At 31.6% G+C, this 26537-nt stretch overlaps 1 protein-coding gene across 4 annotated transcripts in view; it reads right to left on the bottom strand.

The window, feature by feature from the left end:
• LOC108914875 (E3 ubiquitin-protein ligase RNF19A) overlaps nucleotides 1-23962 on the bottom strand; it is a 115996-nt gene extending 92034 nt beyond the window's left edge. For 2 of the 4 annotated variants that reach the window (XM_018720805.1, XM_018720820.1), the window contains exon 1: nucleotides 23756-23962. The gene's annotated coding sequence lies outside the window, so the exon portion shown is untranslated. Of the gene's footprint in view, nucleotides 1-9675; nucleotides 9953-23755 lie in introns of those variants that run through there. The other 2 variants (XM_018720799.2, XM_018720794.2) reach the window with 1 other exon arrangement.
• Nucleotides 23963-26537: the final 2575 nt, after the last annotated feature.

Below are 26537 nucleotides of genomic sequence, written 5' to 3'. Positions count from 1 at the left end.
AGGAAGATTTTCACAAACGTCAGTTTATGCAAATCATTGTGAGTTTTGTTTTTCATGGGTTGCTATACCGTTAATTGAAATTTTCAGGAATTTCATTGAATATCTCGAAAAAAAACAAGAGATGAAAAAGTTTCAAAATTAATGAGACAAAGTGGTGTGCAGCTGTTTTATTGAAATTAATTAATTTTTTTTGAAGTTTTTAAATACTGTAGGAGGGGGGTATCACACAAAATACTTACACTTCTAATTGTAAGAGGGGTAGGTGGTTAAAAAATAAGAAGCTTATGTAAGATCATAAGAAGTGTTTGTGTTCCGAATTTCACCTCGATCGGATGAGTGGTTCAAAAGATATGAGGGAAAAGCAAGAAAAAAATTCTATTACAACACCATCTATCTCGGAAACGATGTGATTTAGGAAATAAGTGAATGAACATTATTTTTTTAACCTGTGCTATCGATTCCTGAAGTTATCCAGATTAAACCTGAATCGTCCTGTATTTTGAGCAAATAGTATATTTACCTAAATCGAATTTGAAAATTGAAGACCTTAACTTCAAAAGGGTCTAAGTGCCAAAAATTCAAAATATGAGATTTTTGCATAAAAAGGATCCATGTACTAAGCCAAACGATATCCAAATGGGTCTAAGTGCCATCGCGAAGTATTTTGTTCATTGGAGTGGGATAAATATGACAAATCTGTATGTGCCATGACTATTAGAAGTAAAAAGGGTCTAAGTGCCACCGACGCATTCACGTGTTTTTTACTCTTGAGATTATGTTTACATTTANAAATAAAAGTCGATGGCTGAAAAAAGTGACATTTTATAAACTAAAGTTGACGTGTCCGAGGATTTCCTGTCAAAACCCTTCAATAACGATTTTTCGAATTTATTCCAAACTTTACGAGCTCTGTGTATAACTGCTATAAGATATAAGATTTCAATCTATAGGATGGTTCACATGAAACTCCTAGATAGTAGGAACTCTGCAAAGCGGTCTTTTCGTATTATCGCATTATACAGGATGATTCAGGTTTAATCTGGATAACTTCAAGAATGGACAGAACAGGTTAAAATAATGTTCATTCGTGATATAAACTTATTTATCAAATCGTATCGTTTCGGAGTTACAGGTAGGTATTTTTCCTCTTTTCTTAGCACCAAAAATACATTTAAGGATGATTTTCACAAACGTCAGTTTATACAAGTCATTGTGAGTTTTGTTTTTCATGGGTTGCTATAACGTTAAATGAAATTTATGCGTCTGGGGCGCTACACTGTCACGAATTTCATTGAATATCTCGAAAAAAAAAAGAGACGAAAAAGTTTCAAAATTAATGAGACAAAAGTGGTGTGCAGGAGGGTAGCACACAAAATACATTTCAAACGGGGGTAGGTGGTTCAAACATAAGAAGCTTATGTAAGATCATAAGGAGTGTTTGTGTTTCGAATTTCATCTCAATCGGATGAGTGGTTCAAAAGTTATGAGGGAAAAGCGGGGAAAAAAATTCTATTTCAACACCCTCCGAAACGATGCTATTTAGGAAATAAGTTCATATCATGAATTAACATTATTTTAACCTGTTCTATCGATTCCTTAAGTTATCCAGATTAAACCTGAATCATCCTGTATTTTGAGCAAATAGTATATTTAGCTAGATCGAATTTGAAAATTACTTTTCTTGATGCAATAAATGTCAAATCATGATCTATAAACGACATATAATTTTTATATACAGAGTGTTCCGAATTGCACAAGCCAAATTTTATATGGTTATACGATACAACTCGTCGAAATAAAAGATAAAGTTCCTATAAACACGGGTTGGGAAATGCTTAGCTCCAAAAATACAAGGTGTTCTAGTTTAAAATCATGTTTATTGAAATATTTCTGAGGATATTTGATGTCAATAAATCAAACTTGGATTAATAAAAATTTATCCAATATTAAGACAAATATCGGTATAATAATTTCTTCACCAATCGCATAGATAGTGGAAGACACCGTCTCTAAAAACCCTAACATATCTTTGCTACTAACTGTTTTTTTCTTGATCATTGGATAAGTGCATTTAGTTTCTAGCAAAGTTGTTTTTTAAGAAAAAACAATATCTTTCCGAATTATTATTTTTTTAAGTTTTAAGCAATCTTAGTCCACAATTGATTAACTTTGTAATATCTCTCAAAAAGTATTTTCACAGAAAAAAGTGTACTATAAGAATTTTTGCTTCAAACACAATTTCATGTACAGTGTAAAGTTTAAACGTAAAAAAAACAATTGCCATAGAAATTTATAAGTATGTATCTAAAGAACAATAAGGATCAGAAACAGTTCGCAAAAAATACAACATTTCTACTTCAATTACTTTTTTGGAATATATTTCAATAACTTCTTGACAGCATCGACTTCATGCTTCTTGATAGGCACTTTTCCTTCGGGGTAAGCACTGGACAAGGTATCAAATACTAACACTGGCCTAGGCCCTGGTTGTCTCAAATGAAAAGTGCGCTTTACTAAGCTCCCTATTTTGAAGATATTTAAACTCCATGAATGAGGCTGAAGCAAAATATTGTTCTTGTTGCCGCAGAACATTTCTGCCATAGGACTCTACTGACAACACGCTCTCGTGAGTTGGGTAGTAAAAGGAACTAACTCCAAGACTTAGTTCTTTTCACGACTCAGTCACATTAATAATACTAATATTAATATACATTTTAAATGCATCGTTTAATGAGAGTTAGTTCTTTTCTTCACCACCCGATGGGTAATATCGAAAAGTATCGTTTCACGTGTGTAACTCAATATAGCAGATTTTTGGAGTTAGTGCCTTTTAACACTCAGCAATTCAATTATACTGAATGTACAACAAAACTTAGAACATGTCTCTATGGAAAATTTGTATTTTATTTAATAAACTACATATTCTAAAAATTACATTGTTTCTTTAAACTAATTTTAGGTAGGTATTCTACATACTTTAGTCCAACTTTGATTATTTTTTGTGCTGAAACTTACTAGGGTTTCGAAAATTTTTAACTTGATTGTGCGACAGATCCTAAAAAATTATAGAATTAGCTTAATTTACTTATAGAAAAAACATTTTTCTTCGACTCCAGTACCAGCTGCAATTTACTTTTTATCAATTAAGTTTACAGAACAATTCTTTCCATTGAAGTTCTCGGGCCTGGGAGTTTTATGTGAATCTCCTTGTTTCTTTATTTTCGCCATCAAAAAATTTAAATATATTATAAATAATGTAATATTCCTTACTTTTGAGACGCAGTGTATAATATAATGACCTATATAACAAGGATATATGTTAATTACTTTGAATTAAATTAGTGCAGGTTCGCTGGATTTGTAACCTCACTATGTTAATTTTAATCTTACATGTTCCTATAAGAGACCTCGATTTGGAAAATTACGTGACCCTGCGGCAAGGTCTCGAAAAGATGATAAAAACGTGGAAAACAAGTAATTAAAAAAATCTAGTTAATTTTTTATGGCGCTATTCGAAAAGCAAGTAATTACTGATACCTACTGTTCAACGATTAATTTGAATTCACAGTCGACTACTAATGATCATTATAACGGCAATCCGTGTTTATGTGTTTATTTCGAGAAAATGGATAACGGTGCCATCTTGTTTATTGTAAAGGCAACGACATTTAATTAGGCATAAATTTCAAATATTGTACGTAGGTTAAACAATGCGAAAATTAGCTGAAATCGTGAGGAAAACCACGGTGGGATTTTTTGGTGCACATCAACTTACAACTAACTGTTTAAATTTTGCAGAATTATAATCTGTATATCTCAGACTAACTTGTGGTATTGTTAAAATATTAATTGCTACTACACACACTCCAATATAGAATGTCCATCATGCCGGTATGGTAAATGATTAAAAAACTTGGTGGCGCAAATTAGAAAGAAACTTACACCATTAACAATAAAAGCAACATTGAAATGGTGTAGAAATTCTCGGATGTTTTTTTATTTTCCAAGGCATTAAGGAAAAATCTGAAGTTTTCGATCTTATTGTCTTATTTTTTTCATTGGAGCAAAAAGTATACAAATATCAATGTTACCGTTCGGAATTTCATTTTCATTTTATAACATTAATTTATTTTTATAAGTCTAGATATGTTTAATCCTAAGTTCACTGGTGTGTACTTGTGATGATTTAGTTCTATTTCGAATATATCTTTTTTTTAAAACATTAAAAATAGTGATCATGTTTGACAATTAATATTCCAATAACAATATTAATTTACCCTTGAATTTGAAATGGAACTCTATTGTTTGTTTTAATTATTAATAAATATTAATGTCGAAATACCTTTTATCTTTCCTGGTCAACCACTCCGAAGGTTAAGAATATTAAATATAGAAACAAAAGAATTTACTACTGTATAGGTACAAGAATTTATAATATAATTAATGCTTTGAAAATTTGATTGGTTTATTATTGCGAATTTCGAAGGCTTGGAGAGCTATGATGTTATTCAAAATTAGTTCCCACGTACTGCTGATGGATATAAGTGTGAAAGTAATAGAATCCATGATATTGTTAAAAATATTTTATAGAATACCTACACGAAAACAGGTGTTTCCTCCATATTTGCTGATAACAACTAAATTGTGATTACATAAATATGAAGGTTTCCTTTTATATTTCGGGAATACAGAACAAATAAAGAAATTAATCATCGGCTTTATTATATTTCAAAATATTCTTCATGAAGATCAATACACTTTTGCTTGCGCTTGATCAATTTTCGAAGCACTTTTTCCATTCCGATTGAGGTACTTTCAAAATAAGCATTGTGAAAGCATCAACCGCTTCTTCAGGCATCCAAAAACATTGACCTCGTATTTCGTTCGGGGGATAACTCTTCAATTAGACTTTTTCAGTTCTCAAAAAGCCTCTTGCTTGAACTGATGTATGAGAGCTCGCATTGTCCTGGTGGAGAATAATGCGTCTTCGGCGATTAATTTCCCATATTTTTCCGAAGACATGCCAAACAAATGGTTGTGTACCCGTACTGGGGAAATTATTATTCTTTTGTGGTCTCTACGAAAAGTTCATCTTGTACCTACATTATATTCTATTTCGTGTATTATAATGAAAGTAACACTTTTCCTAACTTTTAAATTAACAACGTTTCGCTGCACTTTTCATCAGTTTTTCAATATAATTCTAGAGAAGAAATTGAGTCAATATTTTCATACTTCAATTCACTATTAACAAACAGCATTAAATATGCAGGTTCATAAAACCAGTAGTAACAGTATCACGACTTGCTAATGTACTTTTATGAATTTTACAAGTCCTAAAATATGTTTCTTAACCTGGTGCATTGGAAGAGTCCCTATTATATATTTTTAGTGTTATATAAAATAATCAAAAATTCTATAAAGGTAGCTTTTCCTATGTGATCAAGCCTAGATCTCCTCGCTCTGCTACTAGTGTGTACAGTTCACCATGAAACACTCTGTGTAATGTAAAAGCTTCTATCGTAGCAATATAAATGCTAAAAACAATCACAATTCAAGACAGATTTATTCCGATTACCTGCTGTATAGCAAAGCATAGATGTAAATGTAAATTTTCAGTGTTCAAAATGTGAAAAAGCCGTGAAAAATTACCGACCTATCAATTCGAAACAATCGTAACGACTCACATAAATATTTCTGGCTAAAACGAAGCGATATATGCAAACTTTAAACGAACAGCCTTTGATGTTTTTTATTACGAATGCCACGGAAACAATTGAAATTCGAATATTGCGGTCATTAGAAATGGAAAGTTGACCCTATCTCAGAAATAAATGAATACAAATAAGGAAATAATAAAAAATAAGATTATTGCACTGTTGTTTTTAGTCTTGATTGATTTTTTTCCTGTATATTTAAACTGAGTCCTAATTATTTAAAAAAAAACATAAGACGCAATTAAAAAATCTCGAATAACAACACTTCTGACATAAATATTGATAAAAACGAAACATTCCTGAATTATTTAAAAATAAAACCAGTGAAATTACATTTCGTAACACATGTTACACATTTGAGACAAAACATGTTTTATTCAAGCCGGCCGGGGAAAGCAGTAGTAGTAAATAAATAAACAAAAATATTGATGCAACCGTCACACCCAAACTATTATTATGCATGGGCATAGAGAAATGTTTCCTAGTTCTGGTAACTTTCTAAAAGCGGTCAGCTGTGGTGAGGACAATTTTTCCCTTTCTTTTCCAGTGATAATTGAATACTAATTGTATAGTACAAACAAAAAATGTAAACACAATCACAACGAATTTACAAATACCTAGTATACAGGGATGGCCAGAAGTACGGAATAAAATTCATATCTTTTGAATGAGTTAATTTTTTTAAAACGCCGAAACACGTTAACTAATTTTGATTTTTTTCCCATCTTTCGGTTATATAATAATTAATTTTTCTTCAACCCCCTAACCCCCAGCTACCCCTACTTTTTTTTTCAAATGGAAACATAAGGCATGAGGGGGCTCGTTGAAAAGCTTATAGAAAACCGAATCCAGCCATACCAAATAAACAAGTTTTATTTTTTCAATAACAAGTTTTTTTTCATTTAGAAATTGAAACAACTAGATAATTTACAAAAATAAACTCAATGTCGCAAATGCTGAAAATGTCCTCCATTCACTATTTGGCATTCTCCAAGACGATAGTAAAAGCTGTCCACAGCATTCTGAATGACTTCAGCTGGTAAATTATGCATCTCCGCCCTAATCTTGTTCTTTAAATTCTCAATATTATCCGGTCTGTCCTGGTAGACTCTTTCTTTCAAATATCCCCAAAGAAAATAATCCAGGGGTGTTAAGTCGGGGGATCTTGGCGGCCATTCAACTGTACCCCGTCTACCAATCCAGCGATTTGGAAACATTTCATCTAAGTATCTTCGAACATCAATACCAAAATGTGGGGGAGCGCCATCTTGTTGGAACCAAATTCTTTCATTCGGTATATCTGGATCAATTTCATGAGGGAAAATCACAGCTAGAGCAGGTATCAGGTCAAATGTTAGGAAATCCAGGTAGCGTGCGGCAGTAAGATTTTCTTCAAAAAAGAATGGGCCCAAGATTCTGTTGTTGATGATACCTGCCCATACATTAACTTTTTGTGGATGCTGCGTATGCGATTCGCATGTCCAGTGTGGATTTTCCTGGGACCAAAAGCGATAGTTGTGCCTGTTAACCACTCCATTTAAATAAAACGTAGCTTCATCCGAAAAAAGTACGTCTCGTTGAAAACCATTATTGTCGTCACACCGTCTCATCATTTCCTCACAAAATTGTAATCGCCTATCATAATCGTCTTCCAAAAGCTCTTGGACAAGACATACCTTATAGGGGTGGTATTTCTCTTGTTTCAGAAACATTCGAATTGCAGTTCGAGAAGCATCGTGATTGCGGGCCAATGAAACAGTTGAAGTATGAGGATTTTCAACAAGTTCTAATGCAATGTCTAATTTCTTTTCTTCATTCAAAGCACGTGCCCGTCCAGTTTTGGGCAAAGTCTGTACTGTACCGTGTTCCTCAAATTTGTGAAATATTTTACTAACTGTCCCTTGCGAGATTTGGTTTTCGGGATATTTCGCATTAAATAAATCGCGCACTTCAGCCTGACTTCTTATTTTGTCTCCACATCCAAGCAATATCAAGATTTCGATGCGTTGCCTTTCCGACAATACCATTGCAATTCAGTAAATAACTTGATTTTGACACAATAGTAACGTTTCGAACTCCAATTTACAACTAAAGCGAAAAATTAACCAGAAAGCCTGGCAAGTAAGTGGTACCAAAAAAACGCAACATAAAAAATATATCTTTTTTGCGTTAGCAGTGATAGGTACAGTTTCAAATTCTTTATTTTATTCTGTGCAAATTCATGGAGGATAACACTGAAGATAATTAAATTTTATTTCACTTGTTAAGTAGGTGTTTTATACAACCCTAAAAACCTTGCTATTGAAAAAATAAAACTTGTTTATTTGGTATGGCTGGATTCGGTTTTCTATAAGCTTTTCAACGAGCCCCCTCATGCCTTATGTTTCCATTTGAAAAAAAAGTAGGGGTAGCTGGGGGTTAGGGGGTTGAAGAAAAATTAATTATTATATAACCGAAAGATGGGAAAAAATCAAGATCAGTTAACGTGTTTCGGCGTTTTAAAAAAAATTAACTCATTCAAAAGATATTAATTTTATTCCGTACTTCTGGCCATCCCTGTATACAATATGATGTAAGTATGTAAGTAACAATAGCAATATGCCAAATTAGTCTTCGAACTAGACGGACGTATGTATTTTATTTAAATACCCATACTAAAATGTTTTTTATAAATAAACAATAAAGGTTATTTCTAAAGGTCATATAATCGTAATACATCCTTGTAAAAGGTTTATAATGAATGATTAAAAATAGAAAACAATCATATTTAAAATAAGTTTTTGAATTTCCTCAATAAAACATTATGTATTTGTTTTAAGATACATCATAATTACTGATATCAGATAAACTTCTAATTTTAATATCTTTACAAAAATGTGTAATAAATGAGATTAAGACGATAAGCAGGTTTTATAATGAAAAGTAATAATGACATCAAAATAAATATCAAATATTTCAAATAAAAACAAAACTATGAAGATACCAAAATACAACACAAATTTTTCAGATGCTTTTACAGTAGGTACCAAGACCGGTTAAGAAAATTTAAGTAATCTAAATTTTTAATTAGACATATTGACATAATTCTAGATAGATACATACTCGGATAGATACAATTATTTTCAATTCTATAAAACTTTTTTGTATGTATACTTAATGGGAAACTGACTGTCATATATTTACTTATCGTAGACGTGAATTTATACATACTTATTTATAACTACATGTTGTGTATATATTTTTATCCACAGAATTAAAATATGGCAATATTTTACACAAATCTGACACGTAATTTTGAAACGGCTACGACAATGAAAAAAGTAAAGCTTGGGGAAAACAAGTTAATTTAAATATAATAAATTTTCCACTGTTTCGTTATTATTTACTGAATAGGATAAAACAAAACAAAAATCTAGAATATTTTTTTGCAAAACATTTATTTAAAAAAAAGTCCTTTATTGAAGTGGTAACAAATAACATACAACTATTTTTAACTAGGAAATAATATGTTAACAGTCAATGGTTTATGTCAAATATGTCATTTTGTTACCATATGGCTTAGACACCAATTGAAAATCTATAGACATTCGCAAAATTCCATCAATCCAAAATATAGTAACTAGTATATTTAAAAGTTATGTAAAATGCTTTACGTAAGTAAATAAAAAAGGGGGAAAAACAAACGCAATTCAATACTTTCCCAAGTTCCCTGAAGATATTCAAAAACCTTTTTATAATTAATGTAAATAAAAACTATAAAACCTTTAATTCTTTTAAATCTAGCTATTTCCTTCTAAAAACATCCGAGTGAACAATAACTAAAGAATGCCGTACAAACATAAAAACTTAATACTTTTTAAATACTTTAAATTACTCGTTTATATAACAATAAAAGAAAGGTAAATTAAAAGGATAAACACAGAGTTCTAAGCCTCCCGAGCAAGAAATAAGTACTTACCACAAACTGTTATCGTAGTGGAAGCGAGACAAAGGAGAATATGTCTTCGATAAAGAACAAGTTTAAAAACAATGTCAAAGCACCAAGATTCACACTGCACCCAGCACACTAGGACTGGGTTATGTAAAAAAACAGCACGTCTTCGAACAGCTTTAAAACAACGTAAGACAATACGATAAAATTAGAGAAGCACCGCCGAAAATCTTGATTGCTTCGGTTAATAACCGCGCTGGCCGACAGCAGCACAACCGTCAACAGTGCTAACTGTACTCGCAACCTCGCAACTCGCGTACTGGTGAAATCATACGGCACGATCCGTGTACAGGTGGTGGTGGAAAATGTGGAACCCGACTTCGACGAGAGTTTGCGTAAAATCATACTTCATAAAATAAATGCAGAGAAGTGCGAATGATGGCTAGCATGAATGGCATTACAGCTAAATTGAGTCACATTTCGCGGAAGGACTGCTTGAGACTTTTATGGAACTGTTTTCCAGCTCATGTTGACAACAACCTTCCAAGATGACGAATACAATGTCAGTATGGACTAAGCTTTTGCGTCATTGTAGTTAACAATATATTTAACAAAAATGGAACGGCTTTAGTATGAACAAATGTTTCTTTGTTAATGGGAATTCGAAATCAAAATTCCCTTTTCACGACGGATTTTAAGAAAAACCTATCATAAAGCATTTGAACTTATTACAAGCCTCCAAATAAAATTCTGAGTTGCGGTTCTATCGCAATCTAATGTCAACTCATATTTCAACATTTTAACATTATTTAAGTAGTATTACGCTAATCAAATAATTTTTTTCTATCTATCCTATCAAATGAAATCAAACAATGTTCTTCGATACCAAAAGTCTAGATATGCAAAAGATATCTAAGATTCTTAAATTGCGGGAAACTACTACTCTTTGGACTACTGGCATTGAATTATACCTAAATATTATTATATAAAAAATATGTCAGGTAGGTGTTTTGAATTAATAATATTTAGACTTATTTTTAATATCTACTTAGCCAGTTTTATTAATTATTACTGCTATAATTCAGTGCAAGTTGAGGTACGTTGTAACCCATAGAATAGTTGTTTCTCGCAATATCATCAGTTACAAATCTTTTCTGTGGGGCTATAATAGTCCAGGCGATAGGGGAGTAAAAGTAGGCTTTGGCGCTTGTTTTCTATTTTGTTGTACAGAACAATCCCAAATACTATGTAGAATAAGAATCCGAGTTTGCCTATTCCAAAAGACCATTGCTAAATTCAAGAGAACAACAAACATGCAAAAAGAACGAAAAATTATCCGTTTTTTCGACATATTTTCCCTGTAACATTGAATGTAAGGCCTAAACCAAAAGTCATTCTTTATTTTTTGTTTATTTGAGGATTTTCTATAGTTACAACTGCGAATCAAAAAAAGTTGAATTTTGCATTAACAATGGGCGAAGAATAGAAAATCATGTATATTTGGAGCAATTTTTAAAATAAGTAAATATTGATAAAACTTTGTGAACAAATTGTAAAACATATGTCAATTCTCCCTCAAAATTTTGCAACGATCGATAGCGTAGCTTTCGATTGACAGGATTGTTAATTAAGAAAATTTCAAAAAGTTTATCGCGTACTGTGGGTTTAAATTAAGGTTTTGAAAGGGCACACGATTTTTTAGAGATACTTATCATAATATACAATGATCAATACTAAAAATACCTATTTATAACCAGTTAGAATTTTTCAACATTTTACTCCACAAACAATTATTTATTGCCCAGGGAATTTTCTACGCAATCGACAAAATCTTGCACACATAAAAACTACGTCGTAACCTCTTGCTTTTTAGCCAAATACGACAGCATTCTACTGTATAAATTCTGAGATATAGACCTATGGCTTACGTAATCTTGAAGTCGAGAAAAATAAAATATGTATGTTTTTATAGCTAACTACAAGTACTTTCAATATCCGTCTAGTGCATTTTTTGCAGATAAAAACTTAATGAAAGAAAAATCAAGAAAGGTACCGTGGTCACAGGAATTTTTTGGCAGAGCGGGAGTGGGGATGACTGAGAGCAGCTGCGTTGCCGCGCGCCGCATAGATTTCAAAATGCGTATACGCGATAAAAGATGACTTTTCTCGGGAACGGTAGCACTTATCAAGACGATTTTTTTTTTAATTTGATATAACAAAATGAGAGGAATACGAACATTTTTTGGCATTCGATTGTCGATATCTTATTTCCGTGTTCAGACTACTGATCACACCAAATTCGTCACAGACATAAAAGTTCATTTCAAATGAAGCTATCCAGGACTTCCAGGGCTGCTCCGCGAAATAGAAACACCGCTGGGAAGAGTTCAGTTATTTTCTGAGCGAACCTCGTAGTTCATCGATGATATAAAAAAAAATAACACTTCTGGACCCATCTTTGAGCGCATACTACGCTTATACGATGGGCAATGTCACTGCCTCTATTTAAAGCTGAGGCGACACCTTGAAGCCATTTAATTGCTAGAGACGCGAAAAAAAAACGAAAAAATCAGTTAAGTACTTTTGAACGGGAGCTCGATTACATATTGCAATTGAAAAAAACAAATGAATAACTAATTGAAAAGTAACGACCAAACAATATATTTTTTAATAAAAACATGTAACTTTATTTAACTAGGTACTTATTAGTACATACTTTTTTATTTCAAAAATATTTGTAGTATTTTGGAAGGGACATTTATTTAAATCACTCTGTATTTACTGTATTTTATAAAATAAAACGTTCCTTTAATTGGGTTTTCGCCACAGTATAAAAAACAAAAAATTATATTAGAAACCGTTAAATAACAACTTGCCTTAAAAGGGCAAGTAAAGGGGTTGTTTTGGATGAACTTCTTTTAAATATCGAAAAGTCTTAGATAAGTGTTAACTATTATTTTAAACAAAAATTAATTATCTCAATTTGAGAATAAAATTACATTTTTATTCGTTCATGTGATACAGGATGTTTTTGAATCGTATTTTATGACGTCGTCTTAACTTTTTTAATTATGAAAGTTATATTCCTGGTGAAACAGGGACAAATGTCATTACTTACAAACTGGACAAAGAGTGACCGCAAAATCAGCATATTTTTAGCCTATTTTCTCACCCTTGCAGAGACCTTATAAAAAATCCTAAAAATATTCTGCATATGTCAAATTATTGGTAATGAAAAATCAAGATAAGCATATTTTTTAGTTTTTCGAAAAATGTCGAATATCACCCCTAATTAGGGGTTGATATGATGACGCAAAAATAAAAGCAATTCTTATTGTATTTTTTCTATAAAATAAAATCTTATAAATAGGAAATAATTTATTTTCATGATTAATGAGGGCGTGATATAGTTGTAAGTCCACCCTTAAATTCGCCAAGGGGCTTAAATCATCCCCTAAATACGGAAAAAATAAAAAATTACTTGAAAAATCTAGGAAAAAGTACTAGGATATTCTAAATTGTTAGAAATTCAAATCGTGTACTTCTAGTATCTATAAGAAAACCACCCCTGTAACGAAGGGGTGAACTACCCCCGAACGTGATAACATACGAAAATATCATAGCGATATACAAAAACTATCGAATATTTTATAATAGATCTTACTTTTCTGATCAGAAAGATTAAGCTGACTTGACCTAATTATTCCAAATTTTTTTTTATAAAAATCAACGCTCATAGGGGTGAAATCATCCCTTAAACATAAAAAAAACAAAAAAATATTTGAAAAACTTGACACCGATATTAGACATACATAATATATCTTTATATATATTTATATTTCTTTAGGCAATTTAAATTATTTTATGAACCTTCACTAGCAACTATTCTAAAAATTTATAAAAACTAGTCTATTCAAGTGTTGAGCTAGGTGATTTTTTTCTACAGATGCAGTACGCAGTCCAACTGTGACATGTTCAGCCGACTGTGTCCATTGACCAAGTCTAACATACCTGGCCTGACCTTGACCTTCGTCGAAGATGGCGAGGTTATAGCTTTATTAGGGACGTGGCCTCATTTGTTACAAGTACCACATTTACGCTGACAGAGGTTCGTGTAGAGACAAGTAGTACAATAATAGGAACGATAGAGCCTGATATAACAAACATCCTGTATAGAAAAAAATAATATATTGGAGTATTAATAATAAAAATATTACTTTAACAACCGAGACACCGGTTTAATGTAATCGAAACATTAAAAAAATATCACAATGGTGTTTAATGGGCCATCCTGTAGGTGCACATAAAGACAAAAAATTTCCAGATAAAAATAGCCTCTACAAGAGACTGCCTAAGAATTTCGACTAGCAAGTTCAATTACTCTAAAGATAAATAAAACAAACCAGTTTTCCTAAGTTCGAGCTACTCTTTCTTTTTTTGTCAGTGTACCAATACCATTGGATATATTTATAACGAAAGACAAGAAATATTTAAATGAAAAAATAAATAAGGAAACGTACTCTAAATGTTCGTTTGGAATATACCCTCATTGGTACTCAAATGTAATACACATAATAAATACTAGTAACACGTCTATTATATGAACCGTTCATTTATTACTCGTAAAATTTAAGTAACAGTTATTCATTTACAAAAGTACTATGACAAATAAGTCAGAAATAATACAGGGTGATTCACAACTTATCCAAAAAAATTTGGGAATAGATGCGGCATGAGAAATGGAGTCAATATTGTAAAAAAACTTTTGTAAAATCCTTATAGTTTCCGAGAAAAAATTATTGAAGCTGTAATGCTTTCAACCATTACATAGCTGGACAACTGTAGTCTCTAGTGTCATTCGTAATACGCCTGGAGAGCCACGTGGCCTCAGCGACTCCGAATACTGAAATCCGATGTTTAAAAGTTTTTTAGTAGTTAGTGTCATAAATGGCTTGCGTGTATAGCAACTCGGAATTGATGGATATTGTTTTAGTTTATGGTGAAGCAAGAAAACATCTGTATTATGGTGAAGTATTTGTGTTATGGTGAAACAAAACAGAATTTGTGTTAGTTCGTAGAAACTGAGTAAGACGGACCCAAATGTGTTTATACGTCGGTGGACAAAATTTTAAACAGTTATTGTCACATCAGGTATGTCAAATTATTTGTATTATTTAAAACCACAAATGAATTTTATTAATTAATAATAACAATAGCGGCAAAATCAGTTGAATTTGCTGATATAAAATAGGTGCTATAAAATTCTATTTATTCTTTTCCTTGCGAAATTCTTACAAGTTTTTGCCCGTTTTTATCACTGCCGCCAAAGACGATCGCATTGTGCCAGGTCAGGTTTTACAGTGGACCAGTTTCCAGTGCCGTGCAGAAGTGTATTTTTAAATCATTTTCGAACTGCACTTTTTGATTTTTTTCTTTACAAAATTGTATTTGTAAGGGTCCCCTGTACATCCAGAATTTTTTTTGGATAAGTTCTGAATCACCCTGTATATTCGTAATAAAATGAAGGAAAAAGCGAGAAATGCGATAGTAGAGAGCATTGAAAACATCAATAGGAAGAGAGAAAACATATAGATCAATTTTGTTTTTATTTTCCACACATCATCATAGCACTCATTAAAATACGTATAAGTTTTTTTAACTAGAATGCATATAAATAAATATCAAGCTATTAGTTCACCAGATGTTAGTGATTTATTAATATTGGCCGCAAAACATATGGGTACTTTAAAATACACTTCTTAGCATTTTAATGTCTTGTGTTCGACACCCTGGCATAGTTCTTGAAGTGACTGCATCTAATTTGAGATACGTTTGAAATATGGCCAAGAATCGAATTTTTACAATCGTTACTGTAAAAGAAACAAAAATAAAATGACTAACTACTGCTCGTAATACAAAGCATTACAATTTAAAAAGTAAAATAAAGTTCAAGAGAAAAAAAACGGAAAGGGTCACAAAAAATATTTTTAGACGAAAGCATTTGCACAATGTCACTGCCACAAATAGAAAGCGCAAATGCTGTAGAAATGAATAAACTGGGACATACGCCAACTACTGAATTAAATTAGGATAATGCAGAATGACTATTATTATCTACTGCATAATATCCAAATACTTTGCAATAAAGTCTATCAGTGAAATTTATAAAGGTCTTTTGATGTGTCCCATGAAATATTCATTTTAAATCATCTTCAGCTAGACTTACACTTTTTAGACAAAATAACACGACAAAAATCGATTAGTTTATGAATTTTTATCTTAAAATAATTGAAACTATTTACTGGCAAGCTCTCTTAAAGACTGACCGATTTTGACATAAAATAAATTTTTCAACAATTTGTGCGTACTGGTATTAATAAATTGTAAACTACAATCATAGATTTAAGAAAATGATTATCTACGTCGACACTTCATTTATTTAAGTAGAAGTAAAAACCCGCTAAGTGTTCCTACTTACAAATATCTTAGTCAGAGATCAGTACCACTAGGAGCCTCAGAGCTTAAACGCCAATGAGTTTTCTGCAAATATTTGAAAAACTTATTCCCATATTTATTTAGCCACAACCAAATACAGGTCAGGTAGAAGTAAACGTGGAGGTGGTAGAAATGTATACGCACAGTTGAAGAATGCGCGCGCGGGCAAACGGCGCACAAACACAGCCGCACTGGGCGACCGACCATAAATTTCAGTTGTTGACAAATTGCCTGGCAGTGAGTGCATTGTGGCAATGCAATTAAATTTTCATAAAATTATTTTATTTTATTGTTGATTATTTTTATTTAATAACTTGTCTAAGCTAAACTAACAACTTTTCCGCATCCTTTTCTGTCCAGGATATGTTCATACCTTCCCGTCGGTTCTTGCCGAGCTGTAATATATTTCAATGAAAATGTAAATGTTTTTTGATATGTCATAACCAAAATTTACCATCAATAAAATCGTTTGGGGACATAAATAATTAAAATATGTTGTTGGTCAAATGAACACATAATAGAAATTTTCTACACATTACAATACATACAAATTATTATTATTTTTTACCTTTAGCAGAAAACTTTTTTAGGGACGCATATGACTCATTTAAATTTTACTGCTAGGCGTTTTTATACATGTTCGACTGACTTCGAAAGGACTATAATCGAATTTGCAAAATATTCACTGACGTCGAAATTCTGAGGCTCCCAGCAGTACTGGCCCCTCGCATCTCCGCCACTGGTTAACATATTTGTGAATCAGTTTAGCGGGTCTTTACTTCAACTTAGATAAATCAGTAGTCTAAGTGTCATCAGTCTACATCACAGATATTTCGGAAAATGTGGCATTTTTTATCGAATTTCAACAACCTGTGCGAGGCCACGTTCATATGAAATTTTTTGCTTTAAATAATTTATTCTATTTTCCATTTGAAAGAACGCATTTACTTCAGAAATACCCTCATCACTCACAGTAAACACTAATGTACAGTCCAGTCCGTACAATATTTGTTGAAACAGAATTGTAAGAAAAAAATGTATTTCTATCTCGGGTGTCGAATGCGGTTAATTTCTTGAAGGTGACGCAGGGGTCTTCTTGGAATTCTATCTCAATAAATATGGTACGGACTGTACTAGATATTATACCTAGTGAAATAAACAAAATGCCCGTGAGTAGCTGTGCCTTACATTTTAAAACTGTTGATCATTCATACAATCATATTGGGAATTCTACGGAGAAATTTATTATTCACAGGTATGCTATTTAGACTCATCATCATCATTATGACGTCGTAACAACGTTTATGCAGGTCTCAAAGCAAGTTGTCATTCTCTCAAGCCTATGAATGTATTTTATCTATGTTTAAATTTTCCTACAAAATATTACTAAATCTAAGTATTAAAATTTTACAGTCAAAGTATATTTACATTAACATTAAAGCACGAGTCTGAAATTAAACAGTAGTAAAACAAATTTTAAATGTCGTAGTAAAATGATAAATCAAATAAATTTTCTCGAAATTTTACCTCCGTCAAACATAATTCATTTTAAATACATGCATAAGTATAAGTATATCGCAACAAAAATTTACAACAGAAACAATTTCGTAACTATATAAATTTAAACAATGTGAAATATTAAATAAAAACGAACACTACAAAATTATTTATATTTCATCACAACGTATTCTGCTGTTAACGATCTCTCACTTATAAATTTGATAATTTCGCAAACACTAAATAAACATAAACACCTTAAACGATCACATTTTGATGTAATTATTTTTACGTTCACTTTCTATTTGCGTCGAAGAAAATGAATTTTTGCACCGTCGTCGAACCGAACGCGGAATTTTTAATTAAAAGTAAAAGTTAACAGACGAGTAAAAATGACAGTAATTCGTATGAATCGGCGTGTAGAATAAAAATGTGTTTTCTAGTTTTAATGAACCACTTTGTATTCTTTAAATGCTCTAGGCACACGCACAGCGTAACATTCGGCCATTTCGTTAAACAAAATCGCAAAATCACCAAAAGCATATACAATTACACAGTGCAATTAAGTAAACTGAAAAATCAGTTGTTTTAATCAACATTTAGTGCACAAGGATTAAGGAGACTTTATATGTATACAGGGTGTTCCAGTTTGGGTGGATCAATTAAAGATAGTAAGTAGTCAAACAAATATTGCGATTTTTCTTCAAAAACCATGATCGGTATTGTTTTCCATATTTATTATGTCTACTTACACACGATAACCCCATCTAAACAAAATTTGTCAAGGTTTTATTACATAGGCAACAACTTATTCCAACTGGCCGATAAAGGTCGGATACGTATTGGCGAAGTGAAAAAGAAACCCGAGAAACTAATTTCGTTTCGACAACCACAGTTGTAAATTATCGCAAAAAGGAATCGGCATTAAAAATTTCAAACAAACGTTTTAAATACGCAAAGCAGCCAAATAATTGCATATTAATGCATTTAATTAAGCTTCAATTTCGCTAGCCTGTCTAAGACTAGGTTGAAATTCTAATGCATACAGCATATCCTATAGAACTAAATACTCGAGCATTAAAACACAAGTTTTTTTTATTTTGTTACTTTATTTCCATCATTTCACGCAGTTCATGCAGATCTATAAAGGGTGATTCAGTCATAATGTCATTAATTTTAAAAGATATCTAGAAGGCCTAATAAAGACAGAAAATCGAAAAAAAAAATTTACTCAACCTTTTAAATAAAAGCAAATACCCCTTTAACCCCGTGAAATCGGCGCCCTACTTCGTAATACATTTTCTGACAGGGAACGCACCTACGGACTACAAACCTTTCGAACATTGAAGTGAAACAGCTGATTTCCCCAGTCGTCTTGAATTTTGCAATTGCTTTTATAATGAAAGTGCAGCGGATCCCAACTTTATTAACACAGCGCTACGGACGGATGAGTATTTTTTTAGCCGTACTGGCATTTTAAATAGGTAGGTACTATACTACTCTTTGTATACTATTTCCTATCACAATTGAAGACCAAAGAGTTAGGCAGTAGGTATCAGGTTTGGTTGCAACACAGCAACTCGGCATTGAAATGTTTGAAAAACTTGTTCTCATATTTATTTAGCCATACCAATATACAGGTCCGGTCTAACTTAACGTGGAGGTGGTAGAAATTTATGTGGCCAGTTGACGAATGTGCGCGCGGGCAAACGGCGCATAAACCCAGCCGCAATGGGCGACCGGCCATAAATTTCAGTTGTTGACAAATTGCCTAGCAGTGCAGTGCAGTAACGCTCAACTCAACTCTTTTAAAAATGTACTAGAGAAATGCTATGTACCGAATCCTGATATGATGGCTCAATTCTGATGTCAAATTCGTATTCAGCAGTGTAGTCTACTACTCTAGTCTACTACACACATGAAGCTTTTTTTTGTGTGTATGTTAACAGAGCACCAACTGAAAGAATATACTTACACCCTTGACCTTATCATGATCATGATAATTCTTATGTACTCGTATATAAGATTTCACGCATGCTTCAAGTCTGCCACCACTTATTTTTTTTATTTCAGGAAGAAATGTATTTCCGCATTTTTATAGCAAGTAGGTAACTTTCTTATTCTTATACTGACTGTTTTTTTCCCTAATTGCCAAATTATTCACGAAAATGGATGGAATATTTAGCGACAATCTCAGTTCTGCATAGTTACATGATTTATATAGTTCGAAAAAAATCGGCGTCATTAGCGACAGAACTACAATTTCATAATTTTTAATCGAACTGTGTATCATTATTTAATTGACTATTAGGTAAACGATTGGAGGACAACAATATATCCTTTCAGATTTTTTTTTTAAAGTAATCGTACCTTTAAAGCCAATTCAAAAATTAAAAACAAGTTAATGTCTTAAGTTACTTATTTATGTCATAGTTATACATTTTTTTATTATTTGGTTATGCAAAACTAGTTACATAACAACCCTTGACTGATCCTTTTGGCGCAAAGGTTCATTTCAGCAATTTTTATATATTTTTCTTTTAACAGGTGGCAAAAAAAACAAGTTATGTACTTCAAAATAAATAAAAATTAAACTATTATTTATCAAGGGATAGAACACTTCTTAAAGAGCTGTTCAAATTTGAGGGAAACCTGTGCAAAAAATATATTTATATACATAAAATTCAACGTAAATATGATTAAATACCTTATAAATTCATATAAATCAATTTAAAAATAAATTTAGATAGCTTTATGAATTTTTATCGTTTCGGTTGCAAATATGGAAAAGATTCTGATCGTACATCTTAAAGGGAAAAATTGTAAAAAATATAATAAAATTAGAGTAATAAACAGAATTCAATTTTTTTTTAAATGACTGGTATGTCTTACAATTCACAATTGGCATACGTTTTCATCATAGTCATTTATTTTTAGAATTTCAATTCAAAATTCATTTTATTGCAATATTTCCATTCTCAAATTTGTATGAATCCAAACTTATTTTTCTTGATTAAGGTAAAAAATATTTGTTTTCCTATTCATCTTTGTTGTTTTTTTTGTGTTACTTTATATTAATTGTTCGAACATGTTTCCTTTATTTATATTTATTAACAATATAATTTACATTTTTTTGAAATATTAAAAGGCTCTATTTTAAGGTATGACATGCACATCTTAATTATTAATATTTTAATTTTGTTCCTATCCTATACACATAAATCTACGTCATGCTTGTGACAAATAAATGTAGCCTTCAATAGTAATTTTAATTGCTCTAGTGACTATGAAACGGCTACTAAAGGATTGCAAAACAACCCAGTTTCGAAATTATCAAAAGTGGGTATCAAATGTTAATTAATAATTCATGTTCAAAAGCAATTACACTTATAACTCGTATTTTCCACTCAACCGACTTATCAAAAGCGTTTTACCGTAAATATAACCCATGTGGCCCGACCCCACAAAAGCAACCTCTACAGGCAATGGATCCGTACACCTAGCACGGGCAGGCATTTACACAACCCAAACGGGGATCACCGACCTCTCCATTGAAGTTATGATGAAACCTGAACTAATTAATTTTTTGTGTGGTCATTCCACTCTTCCTGGTGCTGAGGCTTTGCCTTTGATAAAAAAATTAGCATAAAAAACACTTATATTAACCTCACTGGAAAATACATAATAAAAAAAAGACGTTTAGAAATAAAGAACTCTTCCGGAAATTTCTTATTAATTTATAATAAAGTTCAATAATTAGAAGAAGTTAATTTAGTGTGGTCTTTTGTATTTCGCAAAGAAAAGCTATAAAATACACAGGATGTTTCGGTATTACTTTGAACACACAATTTGAATTTGGGTGGCCAAATCGAGAAAGAAAGTCCTACAATAAATTTTCCGAAAAAGCTTTATTTGGGAGATGCAGAGGTCTATCTGAAGACATTTGACGTAGAGATGATAATTGATAACTGGGGTAATGATGTATCTAATAATTAAAGATACAAATCTGAATTCAGATACAGATTCCTCAAGCAGAGGCGGAGACACCGAGAGTTTCTATAAACTAAAAATCTAAAAAATACGAAACCATTGGGTTATTGGGTATTTTGAACATTTAATGACTACTTATAACTATTTTATTGTTGAATTATTATTACTATGTTTAACTTACATTATCATTAAGAAACTCTTTAAATAATATAAAATACCTCTAGAGCCACTTTATTTTAAATACATACAATGCAATTGCACTTTGTTAAGACTAACAAGGATGCTCTAAAATAAAAAAATTAAAAATACTACTACTCCAATTACTTGTTGAGACTATTTATGGTAAATTATTGAAATCGTATTAATAGATCAAGTAAAGAAATCCTATTTTTTTAAATTAATTGAAGTAGCTGATAACAGTGATGCATGATAAAAAGTATCGATAACTTGAAAATCATTTTTTGAATAAAATACCGGTTTTAAAGCTTTCACGCCCAGTGCTAATATTTAAAGCACCATGCTTTTTCGAGTTGGTATGCCGAGGCCTTTGACCTGCCCGTGCCCTTGTTCTCCGGCTAAGCTCTGTGGGGGGTGGAACAGCTATTACAGAAATGTTTAAAATATCGAAATAGTACCTAAGCGCATTCCTGAAGTCGTACAAAAATGATGAAACTAGATCCTACATACAGCTGTTTAAATAATAAAATATTTATAGTCAATGTTTGAATATGGCAAGTATAGCATTTGCTTAACAAAAGCAACATATTTTTAGAGGTACCATACATTTCTCACAATAATAACAATAAATGTCTATTTTAATTATAGTTCTAGTTATTTAGGTATATGTTTAACATAAACCATGTGTGCTGGACTTTGTCACTTTTCACGGACGTTGATGTCCGTTCCAAATATTTTTTTAACAACTGGAATTGATGCAGTGGTGCCTTTACTTACGTCCTTGAAGACGTGTTAAATGTTAAATATAAATCAAACTCTGTACAGTTAAATATTTAAGCTCAAATTTATGTTATTACCCAAAATTCACATTAATAAATACCTACATGGTCATATTATGATTTATGATTAATAGAATAATATAGTTCTACTAAAGAGAAAATACAAAAGCCTGATCATTTTTTAATACAGTAGCTACGAGTATTTGAGAGTGCAGTACCTAATCATTGTAAATTAAAGTTCAATGTTATGCACATTAATAGCCAAATTCCCTTTAAAAACCCAAAATATTATAATAATCTAACAAGAGACACTATTAACTATTATTACAATTAAATCATAGATCTAGTAGTATTTTATATTTAGATCTATGAATTAAATACATATAAATGAATGTCAAATTCCTTGGCACAGTCTTTTTTAATACCTATTGCTTACATTTCCATAAATTATTTCAACATTCAATTTAAAGCTATGCGATTAATTAACCTTAATTTGTTTGTAAAAAATGCATTAATAATATGGAATTATGGGTGATAGAGCTTTTATAAAGCCTACGTAAGTAGGTATCATCGCACTCATTTACCATACATATTTATGTATGTATAGTAAAAATTGACCAATGTTAATATTTACAGCGAATAGTATAATTAATTGTAGGTATTATATTTAACTTATCTAAGTTTTTCTTAATTTCCATTTAAAGGAGGATGGAAATCTAATGTTAATTCTATATTATATTTATATGAGCGGAAATAGTGTTTAACTAGGTAGTAAACATAATTACGAAAGTAATTCTATATCGAATAAGCTAGCAACACCTGATTAGATATTAGATATAACTGAATCTCAGATAGCAAAAAAAACATCAAAACAATGTGGAAATACCTAAATACCGTCAAAAATCCTTGGTAATTACCAGAAAACATGACATGTAGTTTATTGTTTTTGTGAAACGTACTTTATATCTGGATTTAGATATCTACAATAACGAATTACTGCAAACGTTGCGAAATAAGTTTTTACAGGTAACCAAGTTGGACTTCGCAAAACGTGTATTAAATGGGTAGTTGTGACCGTTCATGCAAATTTTATTTTTTTTACTAATCAAATACAGAACTAAAAAACGACAGTTCATAAATGATAAAAAAAAATGTACAAAAAAACTCACCTAACGTATTTCGTTGTGTGGATCAAATACCGAGTAACATATGTACACAAATGTAAACAGTAATGACTATACACACTAAAAAATAGTCTTAGGCTAATTATAGACTAACTACACACGTACTAAAATAGACATTTACATTTAAAAAACACTGATTTACTATATATAAAGCTTTTTTAACGTTAATATTAATAAAGCCATTTTCGTTTATTTTTAGGAAATGACATTAGAAAGTACCAGCCGGTATAACAGGAAATTACCAATTTTAGCGTTGTTCGTTGTTAGTGTTTTCGCTGAGACACCCTTTTTAAATTAATATCGCGTCTGCGGTCAGTTTTTACATTTGATTTTTGCAATATCAATATTATTATATGGCATACATTTTAAAAGGATATTTACTTGTTAGTTTGTCTAATATCTTAAGCAAATGTTATAAGCAAATGTTTGAAATATGTTGTGCCCTCTATTGGACAAAAACGGAACAGCGCAAACGTATTACAGGAATATAGGTAGTTCCCATTTCCTATATTCGAAATTTTTATTGTTATTAAATTTTAGATAAAATAAACATTTACTTTCAAACCTAAACCGATTATACGTTATGTCCGTAATTGGTCTTGCACCATTATTGGTAATTATAGATTTTATAACTTTGTTCTATCCTTGGTCGTCTTCTTCTTCTTGGTTATGATCATTGTTTTTTAATGAACAATGAACACCTAATAAAAAGAACTTCTGGTTTAGTAAAGGTCGTGTGACATTAGCCGTTTTCTTTTACTCATCATTTCGGAATCATAACGTGTTACGATCCGATGGAAACCAATCAGATTGCTAGATTTCGGATCGTAACGCGTTATGATTCCGAAATCATGAGTAAAAGAAATCGGCAATTATCAGCAGATGATCAGGTTTGTTTGATCCATCAAATTTTAAACCTACAAAAACATAATCCAGAGCAAAACACGCGGTTTGCCCACAAATGTCCCAGAAGGTATTGTGATCGATGCCCTGAAATCTGACATATGATGCATTTATCATTATTAATTACTGCATTTATTACTTTATTTTAACAATTAACTAAAATATCGCCCCGTTTGAGAGAACACGTTCTTAGTTCTGGTGGCGTCAACTCAACCGCGCCGCTACAAAATTTAAACTGCGTCTGCGTTTGTTGCATTGCATATAAGCAAGCCGTTTCGAATTCATGGCATGGCAGACCTACAAGTGATCAAAATATTTATAACTCGCCTTTCCTTCCGCTCTATGATAGTGCGAAATTCCACAAATCAAATAGTAATTTAAAATTCACCTTTTTTATTTACGTCACACTTTAGAAAATTGGTGCCACACTGGCATCTTTTATTCCCAAATAAAATGGCTTTAAACTCCGCCCTTGTTGGGCGGAGTTCCGAAACTAAAATTTTGAAAGTGAAAGTAGTGATTTTCTTATGTGAAGTCATATGAATGAGTAACTTATTTATTTACTGATATGTGTGAAGTGTACTGCACACACAGACACAGACCATTAACAAAGTGTACTGAACTGACTAAAACTAAAAACTAAAAACCTTTACCATATTCTTTCCATTCTGCATTGGGCTCCAAAAATGTGGTATCTGGTGGTATCTGTCTGGATACACTCTTGCCCCAGAATAGAAAACTACCTGTGCTCTTGCTATCAGAACAAAGTACCTTAGAACCCCCTTCATTTACAAAACAAATTTGGCCTCTGCCATAGATTGTAAAGGTAAGATCGATGGAAAAACGATTTATACAACTCAGGTTAGGTTACATTAATGTTTAGTACTTAAATATACATATTTTCATTAAATTTATTTAAATTCAATTTTAAATCGTCAGTCCATGTGAAATTGTTATCCGGCTCTAAGGGGCGGAGATTAAATATCTCCTATTTGGGAAAAATTTACATCACGCCTTATTGTATATATTTGATATTTGAAAACCTACTTGATTGAAGTTTTTTCTAGATTTGAGCATGTGGGCTGGAAATGATATATAAATGTAGCGTAGGTATTTAAAAATAGCGTATAAAGAGTACTTACATTTTTTATAATCGGAACTAAATAAATACTCTTGAAATGTGGATAACTTCTGTAAATAGCCAGTGTCAAAATTAAATGTATAAGTTTGCCATTTACTACCCGCGATTTGTGTTTCCAGAAAGTAACAGTGGAGTCGCCACAGTACAGGTTTGTCGTGGCAATCAAGTTAATGATTACATCCTTATAAAAATTTTGCCGATTCAAAGGACTATTACAAAGCAGAGGTGATTGAGCTGATATTTTGAGTGTTAAGCATTGAGTTTATAAGCAACGCTAACGAGTAAGTCATAGTAAACGCTAACACCCACAAATTTTGACGTTTGTAAGGCATCAGGTCCAGGAATCATATCCGACTAATTACCCTTTTATCATTACTGTTTATTACATTTATCATTTTTATTATTCGATTATAAGTTTAAGCCAAGAATTGCCTCCTTTTCTTAGACCCGACAGCATTGATCCTGTTTCGCCCTGGCAGCAGAGGGACTAACTTCCCTTAAACTGAACATAACTCGAAAATGTAGCTATTATTATTTTTTCATCATATATTTTTTATTTAATACTTTTTACAAAGTTAGAAATTCCATACTAAAAGGAAAGGAGAGCTAGTTTAAATTTCGAGAGTATCTCTACGTTATTGTACGGTAACGGGAAGAGGTGAAATAAAAAATAATATAGATATATTTATTAGTATTTCACATATTTTATAGAACAAAAAACAT

Source organism: Anoplophora glabripennis, unplaced genomic scaffold (assembly GCF_000390285.2).
Source record: "Anoplophora glabripennis isolate ALB-LARVAE unplaced genomic scaffold, Agla_2.0 scaffold19, whole genome shotgun sequence".
NCBI classification, from domain to species: domain Eukaryota; kingdom Metazoa; phylum Arthropoda; class Insecta; order Coleoptera; family Cerambycidae; genus Anoplophora; species Anoplophora glabripennis.
Note: the sequence above shows the minus strand (reverse complement) of the source record. Positions and strands in the feature narration are given on the sequence as shown.